Genomic DNA, 13400 nt, shown 5'->3' on the forward strand with positions numbered 1-13400 from the left:
TTTATGGTAGTTGTCTCAACATAAATATAAACACTTTTAAAAAAAAAAAATCCTGGATGTCCTAGAGATTGTAGGACATCCAGGATTGAGAGCAGTTGCATTCCTTCAATACAATGTGTCCCATGGCCCTTTTCTTTTGTTTTACGCGATTATTTATCTAATGCTGACCTACTTTACATCGACAGCAGTGTGTTCAATGTACAAATTTAAACAATTCTTTGGGAAGTTTTTTTTTTCTAAAACACGTTTACCAGACTTCTAAAAAAAAAAAATCTTATTGTTGTGTGCGAATTACGCCAGATGAGCACTGTTTGTTGAAACGAAAGGCATCGCAGAGAAAAGATGCAGAAAAGACGATATTCATTAAAACATATATTTCTGTCATTTCTTTAAAATTTTGCTTCTAATGTAACTTATTACAACCCACTAGGCACAATAGAATGATATTTGTTAATTATCTGTTGTTGTGTCGTTTCCAGGCTGGTCTCAGAGAAGACTGGAGAAACTTACCTCTAGAAAAGGAAAATTAGAAGAAAAATCTTGGCAGTTTATCCTTCAGTTGTATAGATATATATGTTGTTTTTAAACAGTAATCCAAACAGAAAGGCACTTTCACTTTAGGGATGGCCAAACCCAACAAACAAAGCCATTCTAAATAGAAATAAAAAGTACTACCAACATAACCACAGAAAAGAAAAAGTGAAAACGATAAAAACTTTCAACAGGAACAACCTGTCTTCAAGATAAACAGAAAAACATGGGTTTTAACAACAAACAAGAATGGCAGCTCCCCCCTTCAAGTCCAGTCTGGTCAAACAAAAAGGAAAGAACACAGGAAAATACTTTAGATTAACCAAAGATTTACAAAGCAAAAAAATAAACATAACATAAAGTCTAAATTCTACAGAGGTGGTGGTGCAACAGCAGACAAGTAGCTAAAGACCCAGAAGTGCAGCTCTGCAGTCTGAAGGAGCTAACCAAAAATACCCCTTTTCCACCAAATCAGTTCCAGGGCTGGTTCGGGGCCAGTGCTGGTGCTGGTTTACAACTCGTTCAACTTGCGAACCAGCTGAGAACCAGTTTACTTTCCCATAGCTCGGGGTGCTAAGGGGAGCCACGTCATTACGCCACTGTATACGTCAGGCTCGGTACAAGGCTCCGGTGGCGTTATTTGCCAGTCTATCGCCGAGGACCGAGTACAGAATATCAAAGTGGGGGTTCTTCCTTGGTCGCCTGTTGCCGTTTCAACAAGGTCCTTTTTTTGGTCCCTGTAGTCTTTCTTTAATTTTCTTTAATTTGTTGCTGATCTTCTCAATGGATGTGAAATGGATGTGGATGTGTGCAGGCATGGTTGTTTGTCTCTTTGTCAAGTAAGTAGGTTTATCTCTCCTGCATGTCTTATATTAAACAAGATTGCCAATATGGCCTTTTTTTCAGTGTGAATCATTGCCTCAAAATGAATTTTCTTATATTATTAAGAAAACTTACATTTCAAAATGTGTAGCTTTAAAAATATTGTAAAATATCTCCCTAAAGTTTCCCAAACACAGATAACTGATATAAACTTATATATAGCAAGATCTTGTGGGTCTCACATTTCTTTGGACAAGAACTGAACCAAACCATTTTCTTTCACTAGTTACACTTTAACTAATTCTTTATTGGTCACTCGTGAGTTGTGGCAGGCTTTAATTCTACCTGATTACACCAAGACAGTAAAATATATGTGGGTAAGTTACCCTTTAAAGTTAATGTAGTTCTTTTGTAGTTGAATTTATAGTTTTTTATTGGGATTCGAAGATGTAAACACACATTTAAATTTTCTGTGACAGATAACAATAAAGACATTGTGTGAGGCGACAACTCCCCACTGAACAATGGCTACGCAGAAAGCACAGGCACCACTGTGCTTTCTGTGTAGCCATTTTCTTTATCAGCAGCTACAGCAAGAAAACCCTCACGTAACCCAGTGAGGAAAATAAGCTGTAAAACTGCTTTTATTGGTTTTAAAGCTATTTACACACTTTTTCTATTTGTGTCACTGAACTCCCAGCTAAACGTCTTTCATCCTTCTGAATATATCTCGTGTTTAGTGTAATCCATTTCATAGCTATAGTAAGCTGTAATTAATCTCAAAGGTCGCTATTAAATCGAGTTTTGAAAGCACAGTGCCCCAGCTTTGTGTTGGTGGAACTAAAACGCTTTTTCATGATAACACTTTAGGGTTATAACACTCTTAACATTTGACCTTTTTTCCACAGTTATTACCGATCCCAATATGCTGCAGATTTCTCTTTAAAAAAAATCTGATTTTTGCTAAATGTTGATGTGAAACCAACAGGCTTTTGGAGAAATATGAAAATTCGAAATGGTTTTATATGACTGTGCTGATAGTAATAACACACTGGAATTCAGGTTAGATAAGAACAATTTCACATCTGTTGGGAAATATATTCTTCAAAAGGCCTCTGTAAGATTATTAGGTTTTAGTGCTCCTCAGGGGAAAGTCATCTAATTAAGTGTGTTATCTGTTTTAAGATAATGGTTAAACATTAGTATTTACTGTCTGAGATTCATCTCCATCTTTATAGAAAAGAGAAATCTGATATCAACATGGCAGACTTTGGAGAATTTGGGTTAATCCAGCAGTTCCCTCTGTGTGCACTTTTCTTTCCAATTTTCACTTAGGCTTCCGTGGTAGCTAGCTTTCTTTTTATCCAATCAGATCCAGAGCAGCTGCTGAACATGACTCCGCTCAGGGAGGAGGATGTTTGTCCCTGTGCACATCAGCGCCATCAGCAGTGCTGTGAAGGGTATACACGAGTCTACCGTGTACCACAGCATTACCATACTACACTGACTATGGCAAAGTGGTCATTATATTTCAATGTTTATTTTTTTGCTTGACAAGATGCTTAAGAATAAATAGATGAATAACTAGAAGAAAGAATGAATAAGTAATTAGTAAATAATCGGGAGAAAAAAAACATGAAAATTAAAGGTGTACAAGCTCTCCAGGCTTCTTTACACCACCGGCCATCAGGGAGCAAAGGCTATACGGCTTAATGGCTTAAGCCTTAATGGGTTGGTGTACATATGTTGGATGAAGCCACCATAGTCACAGGTCTAAGTGGTGGGCATAGACAAGCAGACATAGATGTCAATATAGCTTCTGTGTTTGTGTTTCCAAAAACTTTATTCTGTCTTTAAAAGGCTGCCTCTAACATAGTACTGTATCCAGGACCATACGGAAGAATACAAACATGAAGACGAATTGTGATCCTAAATTTCAATGTGGCTGTAAAACCAGCTCATCAATATTACAAAAAGTTTTGGGTTTGATAGCCCAGAAACTAATAACTTGTATGAGTGAGTTCCAGCTGAACACCTTATGCAATTCTTGGTTTGCACCACAGCTGCTTTTCCAGAGGAATGTTTTCATGTCACATACAAAATCTGCAATTTGCAAGTTACAAGAAATTAGTAGATTTCAGAAATACATTCACCAACTTTGAAATGAAAAGACGGATTAGAGAGGTACACACTGACTGGAAATATCGTTGATTTCACTTTCCCTGTGTTCCGTCAGAATAATAAGTCATTTCAGAAAAACAGATTCACAGGTTGAGTCAACCGTTTAAGATTTAGTTTTTTTTTTTCATGAAAATCAAAATAACATCATCTGAATTACTTTAAGTTTGGATGTCAACATGTCACCCAAACAAACTGCATCAATCAGGACTAAAACAACGTAATGGAATTCAATTTCCAGTACAAATACAATCCATAGATTTGTCATTCATCATTAAAAAAAAATGAAGGTCTGCAACGACACAAATTTATACATTCATTTATCTATTGACTTTCTTTTTCTTGTAGTTCTGCCGGCACAGGAGCTCCTCTTCCTGCCGTGGTGATGTTATTGTTTCAAATTCAGATGTGATGAATGTGCCAAAGTTACAGATTGTCCATAACTACACTGTTGTATGAACACTGGCTGCGACTATCAGATGAACAAAGTTGTCTGCTGTCAGCCTCAAAGCCATTGTGCAAACGCTTTAAAGGGCAGTACACATGGTGACCACTAGGTGTTGGTTCCAAAACATCTCTGGCTCCAACAGAATTTAGATTAAAAAAAGATGAAACTGTACTGATTAAACACTGAGTAAATACATCTTTTTCCACCCAAATCTATGATGTCATTAGCTATTTTTACTTCTTTTAATAACGTGCTCAAAATGAAAAAGATTTTGCATCAACCCAGCCTTACAGCAAGTGAGACGTGTGAAGCAGGAGCATAGATTCATTAATTGCGTTGGATTTATTGGTGACAAAGTCTGCGTATGGAGATTGGATGGCGCTGCATGCCCGAATGTCAAGTGGGAGAGTCTAGACTAATAAGTCTAAGACTGTTTGGTTAAAGGAGAACAATTATACTCCTTTTCCACCACTTCACACAGGTCCCAGGCACCTTAATGACATGTCTGTGAAATCATTTGGTCAAATTTTGTCACAGATCTTTGGAAGCTTTGGCCCTCTAATTTAAAAAAAAAAAAATTAGAAATATTATATTAGAACACAAATATCCTTGTTGAGATATAAAACATTAAAGGTACTGGTAGAGCATTATAACTAATTCATTTCCTAAATAAGATATGACACTGATGATCAACTCCGACATTAAAAGCAAAGCAAAAAGCAAGAGCAAATTAAATTAAGCTTTCTAGTACAGAAGCTGAAGTTAGGTTAAGGTAAAAAAGAAGAAGGCAGGTTAAACTTGTAGTGTGACTAACTTTTCACTGCAAATCTAAACGGCTCACTATACGGCTCACTCTTTTGATATATGGGGCATAAGGCCAGGCTTGTGTTATTTCTGAGCTTTTGAGTTGGCAGGGACTTTAGACACCCAAATATATGATCTCAGTCACAGAAAAAAAGCGATTGTTCCATCATCTGTTCTCTTTAAGTCTTATAAGAAAAGCTCCCTGTTAAATTAAGGGTTTTGTTTAGGGGCAGCAATCAACCATAAACTACCTCAGTTCTTATTGTTGAAATTTTATTAAACATAAATCACTGATGATTACATTTAGAGCAAATAATTGTCATTTCAGTATGTTGAAGACTTTGTACATGGTAAATTTCTGTACTATCCCTTTATTTAAATACAATCTCAAACGTACAAAAGCAGTGTTTCGTGATTGTTCGTATCCATTTAATAATGTTCATTAATATATCTGCTAATAACTTGAAATCATATTAATATTACACGTTGTGTGTGAATGCTATGGGGAAAAAAAAACAACATGTTTTTCTGATAACTGATTAAGGTTTCATGTTCTTTTTTTATATATATATATATATATCTGTGGATTTTAGAAAAGGATTTCACACGCAGCAGTTCATCTTTAAAACAAAGCATTATATTATCCAAGTAAATCATCCATCCAGCTGCTGTTCTCTGATTTCTGCTCAGTATTGATGTTTTCAGACACCAACAGACTGTCCATGAACACAGTTTCATTACCTGGCTCAGACACTGGCAGTAATTGTGTATCCGTAGAAAAGATACCATCAGAGAAAAGATCTATCTGAGCTGGATGAGCAGAGACAAAAGATGGGGCAGATCCAAGTAAGTCATTCAGTGAATCAGAAGTAGCTGAACTACTTGATAGCACATTAAACACATCCGCACCGCTTGAGATTTCACCAGCTCCAAAAATGTCATCAGGAAAGGCTGATAAGAGAGCTTTGGAAGCCTCGGCCCCTCCTTGATCAGGAACATTAACAGCAGGAGGCTGTTCAAACTGGCTGTCGTTTGAGCTGAAGATATCAAAGTCAGTATTCTGCTCACCTGTTATGTTAACTGCCCCGAACAAATCGGGGCAGTTTCTCTGCTTTATGGATGCCAAGTCATGAAGAATAAATTGATCTGCCATGACAGCAACCTGTTCAATCTCAGCTGACATTGGCTCTGAGTCAATCAGGCTCAAACCTTGTGCAGAAGCAGCTGCAGACACAGCTGTGTCACTCGGGGAAGAGGAGAATGTATGACTGTGGGTGTCAGGTGAGTCAGAAAATGTGGAGGAATGTTGTGGAGGTTCACTGCCGAGATCAAAAAGCGCATCACTGATCAAGTTTCCGGTCCCTTCCTCCGATGCATCGGGGAGCAAGTCCAGCTTCGGTGCAGATTCATCTGTATTCATCTGAGTGGTCGCTTCGCCAAAAAGTGCTGGACTGACACTTTCTCCAATAATATCCTCATTAAATAGATGATTTGAAATGTCATCATCACTTCTCTCTGGTATTAACTTCATGGCTGACTCCTCATGCACAGTATTCAGTGAATGCACAGCAGAGGGATCTCCTTTGGAGTCTCTTGCAGGGTCACTGGCAGACAGGCCTGCAGCCTCACTGCTCTGGGATTCTGATTGTTGATCATCAGCTGGATTTTTCTCAGACAGTGCTGGAGCTGTTAGGTCTTCACCTGTGACATCAATACACCTTCCTGGTAGGCTGGATGTCTCTGTAGACGTGCAAGTACTATCTACACTGGGCTCAGAAGACTCTGACTTGATATGGTTTTCAACATCTGGATCCAGAGGTGCAGCTTCAGGTAGGTCTCCCTCCTCTTGCTTGTCTTTTGTCACAGCCTCTTTTTCTTTCTCTGCATTCTTCTCATCAGTGTGTGTTTTGGTCATTTTTTCATCTAGTGCAGGCAATTTTGTAACATCAGAGGGTGACTGCAACAGTCTACCAAGAAGTCCACCACTAGGTGTGACATCTGGTTTCTTGGCATCCTTTGGCTCAGCCTTGTTGCTTTTGTCACTTCCACTCGATGTGAACAGCTTTGACAGAGGACTCTTTCCTTTGGACCATGATCCCAGTTTAGTTCTTGCATTTGTTCTTGCAACAGGCTTCTTCTGATTACTACTGTTGTCTTGGTCATTGGTTGAATCAGTTCTTTCCAATGAGTTTTCATTTCTTTCAGGACTGACCTCCTCTCCATTCACTTGTCCTCCAGGACTTTGTGGAGCTGTTGGATTATCTGAATCAGATGTACTGACTGGATCTCTTGGAATAACGTCCAGTCTCTCAGGTGGATCTTGTTGTTTTGTATCATCTTCAGTTGAACTGAGAGTTTCTGAGAGACTTTGAGAGTCTAGCGAGTCATTAACCTCCTCCACTGCTCCAGTCAGAGCTGTAATATCATTTTGTGGAATCTCTTGACTGTTCTGCTCTTTAACATAACTCTCTTGGTCTGGCTTGTTGATTGTTTCACCTTGGCTCTTATATTCAAGAATTTCAAGGTACACCTCACTTTCTTTGTGTTCTTGGCTGAGCTGTTCACTCTTAGTATTGTCACTGATGTTTTTCACATCACTGGACTTATAGATACCATCAGAGAAAAGATCTATCTGAGCTGGATGAGCAGAGACAAAAGATGGGGAAGATCCAAGTAAGTCATTCAGTGAATCAGAAGTAGCTGAACTACTTGATAGCACATGAAACACATCCGCACCGCTTGAGATTTCACCAGCTCCAAAGATGTCATCAGGAAAGGCTGATAAGAGAGCTTTGGAAGCCTCGGCCCCTCCTTGATCAGGAACATTAACAGCAGGAGGCTGTTTAAACTGGCTGTCGTTTGAGCTGAAGATATCAAAGTCAGTATTCTGCTCACCTGTTATGTTAACTGCCCCGAAAAAATCGGAGGTGTCGACTTGCTTTATGGATGCCAAGTCATGAAGAATAGGTTGATCTGCCATGACAGCAACCTCTTCAATCTCAGCCAACATTGGCTCTGAGTCAATCAGGCTCAAACCTTGTGCAGAAGCAGCTGCAGACACAGCTGTGTCACTCGGGGAAGAGGAAAATGTATGACTGTGGGTGTCAGGTGAGTCAGAAAATGTGGAGGAATGTTGTGGAGGTTCACTGCCGAGATCAAAAAGCGCATCACTGATCAAGTTTCCGGTCCCTTCCTCCGATGCATCGGGGAGCAAGTCCAGCTTCGGTGCAGATTCATCTGTATTCATCTGAGTGGTCGCTTCGCCAAAAAGTGCTGAACTGACACTTTCTCCAATAATATCCTCATTAAATAGATGATTTGAAATGTCATCATTACTTCTCTCTGGTATTAACTTCATGGCTGACTCCTCATGCATAGTATTCAGTGAATGCACAGCAGAGGGATCTCCTTTGGAGTCTCTTGCAGGGTCACTGGCAGACAGGCCTGCAGCCTCACTGCTCTGGGATTCTGATTGTTGATCATCAGCTGGATTTTTCTCAGACAGTGCTGGAGCTGTTAGGTCTTCACCTGTGACATCAATACACCTTCCTGGTAGGCTGGATGTCTCTGTAGACGTGCAAGTACTATCTACACTGGGCTCAGAAGACTCTGACTTGATATGGTTTTCAACATCTGGATCCAGAGGTGCAGCTTCAGGTAAGTCTCTCTCCTCTTGCTTGTCTTTTGTCACAGCCTCTTTTTCTTTCTCTGCATTCTTCTCATCAGTGTGTGTTTTGGTCATTTTCTCATCTTGTGCAGGCAATTTTGTAACATCAGAGGGTGACTGCAACAGTCTACCAAGAAGTCCACCACTAGGTTTGACATCTGGTTTCTTGGCATCCTTTGGCTCAGCCTTGTTGCTTTTGTCACTTCCACTCGATGTGAACAGCTTTGACAGAGGACTCTTTCCTTTGGACCATGATCCCAGTTTAGTTCTTGCATTTGTTCTTGCAACAGGCTTCTTCTGATTACTACTGTTGTCTTGGTCATTGGTTGAATCAGTTTTTTCCAATGAGTTTTCATTTCTTTCAGGACTGACCTCCTCTCCATTCACTTGTCCTGCAGGACTTTGTGGAGCTGTTGGATTATCTGAATCAGATGTACTGACTGGATCTCTTGGAATAACATCCAGTCTCTCAGGTGGATCTTGTTGTTTTGTGTCATCTTCAGTTGAACTGAGAGTTTCTGAGAGACTTTGAGAGTCTAGCGAGTCATTAACCTCCTCCACTGCTCCAGTCAGAGCTGTAATATCATTTTGTGGAATCTCTTGACTGTTCTGCTCTTTAACATCACTCTCTTGGTCTGGCTTGTTGATTGTTTCACCTTGGCTCTTATATTCAGGAATTTCAAGGTACACCTCACTTTCTTTGTGTTCTTGGCTGAGCTGTTCACTCTTAGTATTCTCACTGATGTTTTTCACATCATTGAACTTATTCATCTGACCCTGTTCAGACTGATCTGAGAGCATTTCATTTTTGGTTCCCGGGCTCAGCTGACAGGTCTCCTCACACTGAGCAACCTTAACAGTTGGAGCAAACCGCACAGTTTTCTGAACTTTAGCCTCCTTTCTAGTAGATGTTGGATTCTTGTTAGGTTTTGAGATTGGTGCCACTTTTGTCTGAACTGTTTTTTGATTTTTAACAGAAGTAGCCCTTTCGAAGCGGGGAAAAGAAAGATTTGATGTTGTTGGGGAGATGTTGACTTGGAAATTGTCTACTTTGGTTGGATTATTCACATGAATCGGTTTGTTTGAGGGCAACTTTTCAACTGAGATAAAACCTGTTGTCCTATATTGTTCCTTGACTCCCTTGTCTCTCATTTCCCCTCCATGGCTAAGTCTGTTGCTTTTCCACTGCTCTGAAAGGCTCATTGTAACTGTAGCTGCTTTGCCGATGTCAGATATCTTATTTTTCAGCGCTGGTACATGTGCTCGCTGTGTTGGATTAACCCCAGTAGTCTTCTTCTCCTCTGGTGGCCAGCTTATTTTCAGTTTACCCATAGGATCGGCAACACTTTGCAGCTCTCTTGAAGATGATTTTGTTACAACGGTGTCAGCAAGAGTACCTAAGTTGTTTTTTGTCTTTTTGGGAGTGGACCTGGCATCAGGCTCATCTATGCCTTTATCCTTACTAAGCCAGCGGTCTTTATGTTGCTTGCGTCCAAATCCTTCATCATAGTTTCCTTTTCTTTTAAAAAGCTGTTGGTAGTGAGAAATGCAGTAGAACTCTCCGTAAAGAGATGAATAGTTGTGGGTACTGCAAGGAAATGAAAAATGAGAAATTGTTGAATTATTCATATACTGTGATTGTTAATTGTGTGATCCGTTGTTGTGACCAATTTAAGTGAATCAGAGATAGGAGATTATCACTAATTATTTAACGTAAGATAAAGATTGTTTGAACCCTTTTAATTTCTGTGATTATTTTCCATTTATTACTATGTTGTGCTTTTTTCTCACACACACACATCATTATTATCTATATATCATTATTAGATTTTATTAAATTACGTTTTATAATGATTTTTATAATCAAATTATGCAGTAGCAATTGAATTTCCTTTTGGGGGTGGAATTTAATTGAATATTGTGCCTCACCTGAGCTTCTTCTTACAGTATTTACAGCAGAAACAGTTGTAGTGCAATGTCAGTTTATTGGCCACCATTTTTTCCATTGGATAGACGGGTGTTAAACAAGCAGAACACATTTCCTTGGCAGGTGACTGGAACTGAGATGATGAAAACAAATTCAGTTTATGGTGACTTTATGTTGCACATTTGATTTACCAGCAACCACCTGTCATGTTCATATTTCTGCAGGAATTTGTCAATGATGAACTTGTGATTTTCTTATGATTTTGTTCAATTCTCTTCCAACAACAGGAAAACCTTATAGTAGAGCTACTTAAACCAACAGGTACGTTTTAAAAACATAAAAAGAACAGCTCTGGAAAAAAAAAACATCCTTCAACTTGCTGAAGGGTCTTTGTGAAGATGACTGGCAGATGTAAAGGAAACTAGCCACTTAAACTATGTAAAGACAGCCACAGTTAAGCTTACTTGAGGAGCTACTTAACCTTTGATGAATTTGTGTAAATTTGTTCTTTAAAAATAACCAACAGTGTTGATTTGGAATGTCTGGCTTCATTTCTCTCTTGTAGTATTTTAATATTTTTAGGATGAAAGCTCAGTGAAAGCTCATAAACCAGAATCAGATCAATCCAGTCACTCTACAATTCCACTAAAGAGACACTGGAAACCTCTTTTCTACAGTTAATATAGTCTTGCTCTGTTGGTCTTAGCTGCAGGCAAAGGCCCTCCAAAGAATGTTTTTCCCAGGGGGCCTCTGTTTTTCCAAGTCAGCCAGCCATCCATGTCGTTGTCAGACTTTTCCTGAATAGCCCTTTAACCTGTTTTCGGACTGTTGGGATAGGCTAAGCTAACTAGCAACTGGATGAGCTATATTTTTTCTTCTTCTTCTCTAACTTATGACCAAGTATATTTTTCACAATGTTAAACTGTACTTTGAGGGAAACTAATTTAATTTCTATTTTCTAGAATAAATAAACTTGTAAATAGGATAAGTGATCTTTGTAAATTTTGTGAGAGGCAGTTAGTCTGTCTGCAACACAGTTAACCTCTCTGACCATCAATGCATGTGTTTGTTGGAATGATAATGGAGGGCAAGCACAGAGCTTAAAAAGGAATTTACATCTTTAAAACAGTCATTTATTTGGCAGTTTACGCAACAGAACATACAGTGTTAACTGTATTTTTAGCTTTAGCACAAGAACTTAACACTTTATCAGATGGTTACAGTATAAAATCTATAAGACAAATGTTTTGCAATTTAAAGTTAACATTTTCAGCATAAGATCCGTTTATGACAAACAAAACCCTTTCATTAAAACATAATAGGATAAATACACAAAAGAAATAACTGTCTCTCTAAAGTTTAAAGGACTGCAATCACAGGGATATTTTAGTGCTTTTCTTTTGATTGACTAAATGTTACAAAGACCGTCCCCTCCTCCTTGGCGTTGCTCAACACTTTATCTTTAAAAGGACGCCCTGATCTTCTCAGTACAGGGGATGCCATAACTTCGTATCTTGTTGGACTCCCAACTACTTCAAACAGAGCAGATGTTTTACTGTCAGAGTGATTAGTGACGAATGTCGAAGTCGTAGAAGAAACGAACACATTGCCAAAGCCATCGCTCTCCTCGTATGTCTCACTGATTGTTTTGGTACCTATTATTCCTGTGGGTTGCTCTGGAACTGCTTTTACCTCAAGAAGACTGACCTTGCGTTGTGGACCTAAACCATTCTTTGAGGTCTCAGGAGCAGCCGAGTCCAAATCATGATTTGCATTATTTCCACTATGAGAAGTTGCCTCTGTTTTTGATTTTTGGTTTTGGTCGACATTGTTTGGTTTGAATGTTGACATGGTTGGCTTTGGGTGTTCAGTAGGCTTTCTTGCAGAGTGAATTGAGATAAATGATGGTGAAGACTGAGAGGATTGTCGAATAAGTGGCTTACTGTGTACTTGTTTGGGCACTTTTTTCTTGGAAAGACTTGAATCCAAATCTGTTGTCTCTTTCATGTTACCTGATTCTGTCTTTCTTGACACGATACTTATCTTCCTGACATTATTGGTAGGTAGAAGATTTTGGTCAGATTTCAGAGATTCATCAAACAGTCCTGACAAACCTGCAATGTCAGCCTCAGATTTCAGATTGGACACCGAGTACAAAGCCTTTTTAATAGTTTCTTCAATGTCAAGAAGTTTTGCTAATGTCTGTTCCTTCAGCTTCATTATTTCCTTGCTTGCCTTCTCTAGATCTTCAAATGCCATCTCAACTGAGGAGATGCTTTCAATATCCTCATCCTGTGTTTCTACTTCAACTTTCTTTTCCTCCATTTTACTTTGCTTAGCATTTCTACTTGGTTTAACCATCCAAGCAGGGACATTCATGTATAATGTATCCGAGGAGCTTGTATCTACGCTGCAGGCCTCTCCCTGTATCTCCTCCACCTGGGACAGGATTCCTTTGAGCTCCTCTCGTTTCCTTAAATTTTCAAAGATTTCCATGGCTGCATTCACATTTCCTTTCATAATCTCCTCCTTGTGGATAGAAAGCCTTTGTCGTCTTTCATCCTCTGTCTCCCTTACTTTCTTCTCTCTTAGAACAACTTTATCCCCAAGTTCCTGTCTCTTTTGGTTGAGCTCATTTAGCTGCAGATGGCTGGCTTCAACTGTACTGTTGGCCTGTGATATTTGCATTTCAGTCTTTGGTTGGTTTTGGGAAGGGTTAGGATGACATTTGAGTTGTTCATTGTCACTAACATTATTGTTAATGCCTTTTACCTTCTTTGACAGCAGTGCTCCTCTGTCCAAAACCTCTCTGTCCTTTCTTTCAAAGTTCTGTAGAGCAGTCTGCAAACTCATGTTCATCTCATGCTTTCCTTCTTCTGCATAATTCTTCATACACATCTGTATCTCCTCAGCAGCATTAATTTTCTGGATCACATTTCTCTCTATTTCCACTTCTTTGCTTTGAAAATCAGACTGTTGATAACAGTCTGATTTTCTCTCAGTAAGTTGTGCCGTTTTAGTTT

Source organism: Leuresthes tenuis, unplaced genomic scaffold, assembly GCF_036924035.1.
Source record: "Leuresthes tenuis unplaced genomic scaffold, fLeuTen1.0.hap1 SCAF_14, whole genome shotgun sequence".
Classification (NCBI taxonomy): Eukaryota; Metazoa; Chordata; class Actinopteri; order Atheriniformes; family Atherinopsidae; genus Leuresthes; species Leuresthes tenuis.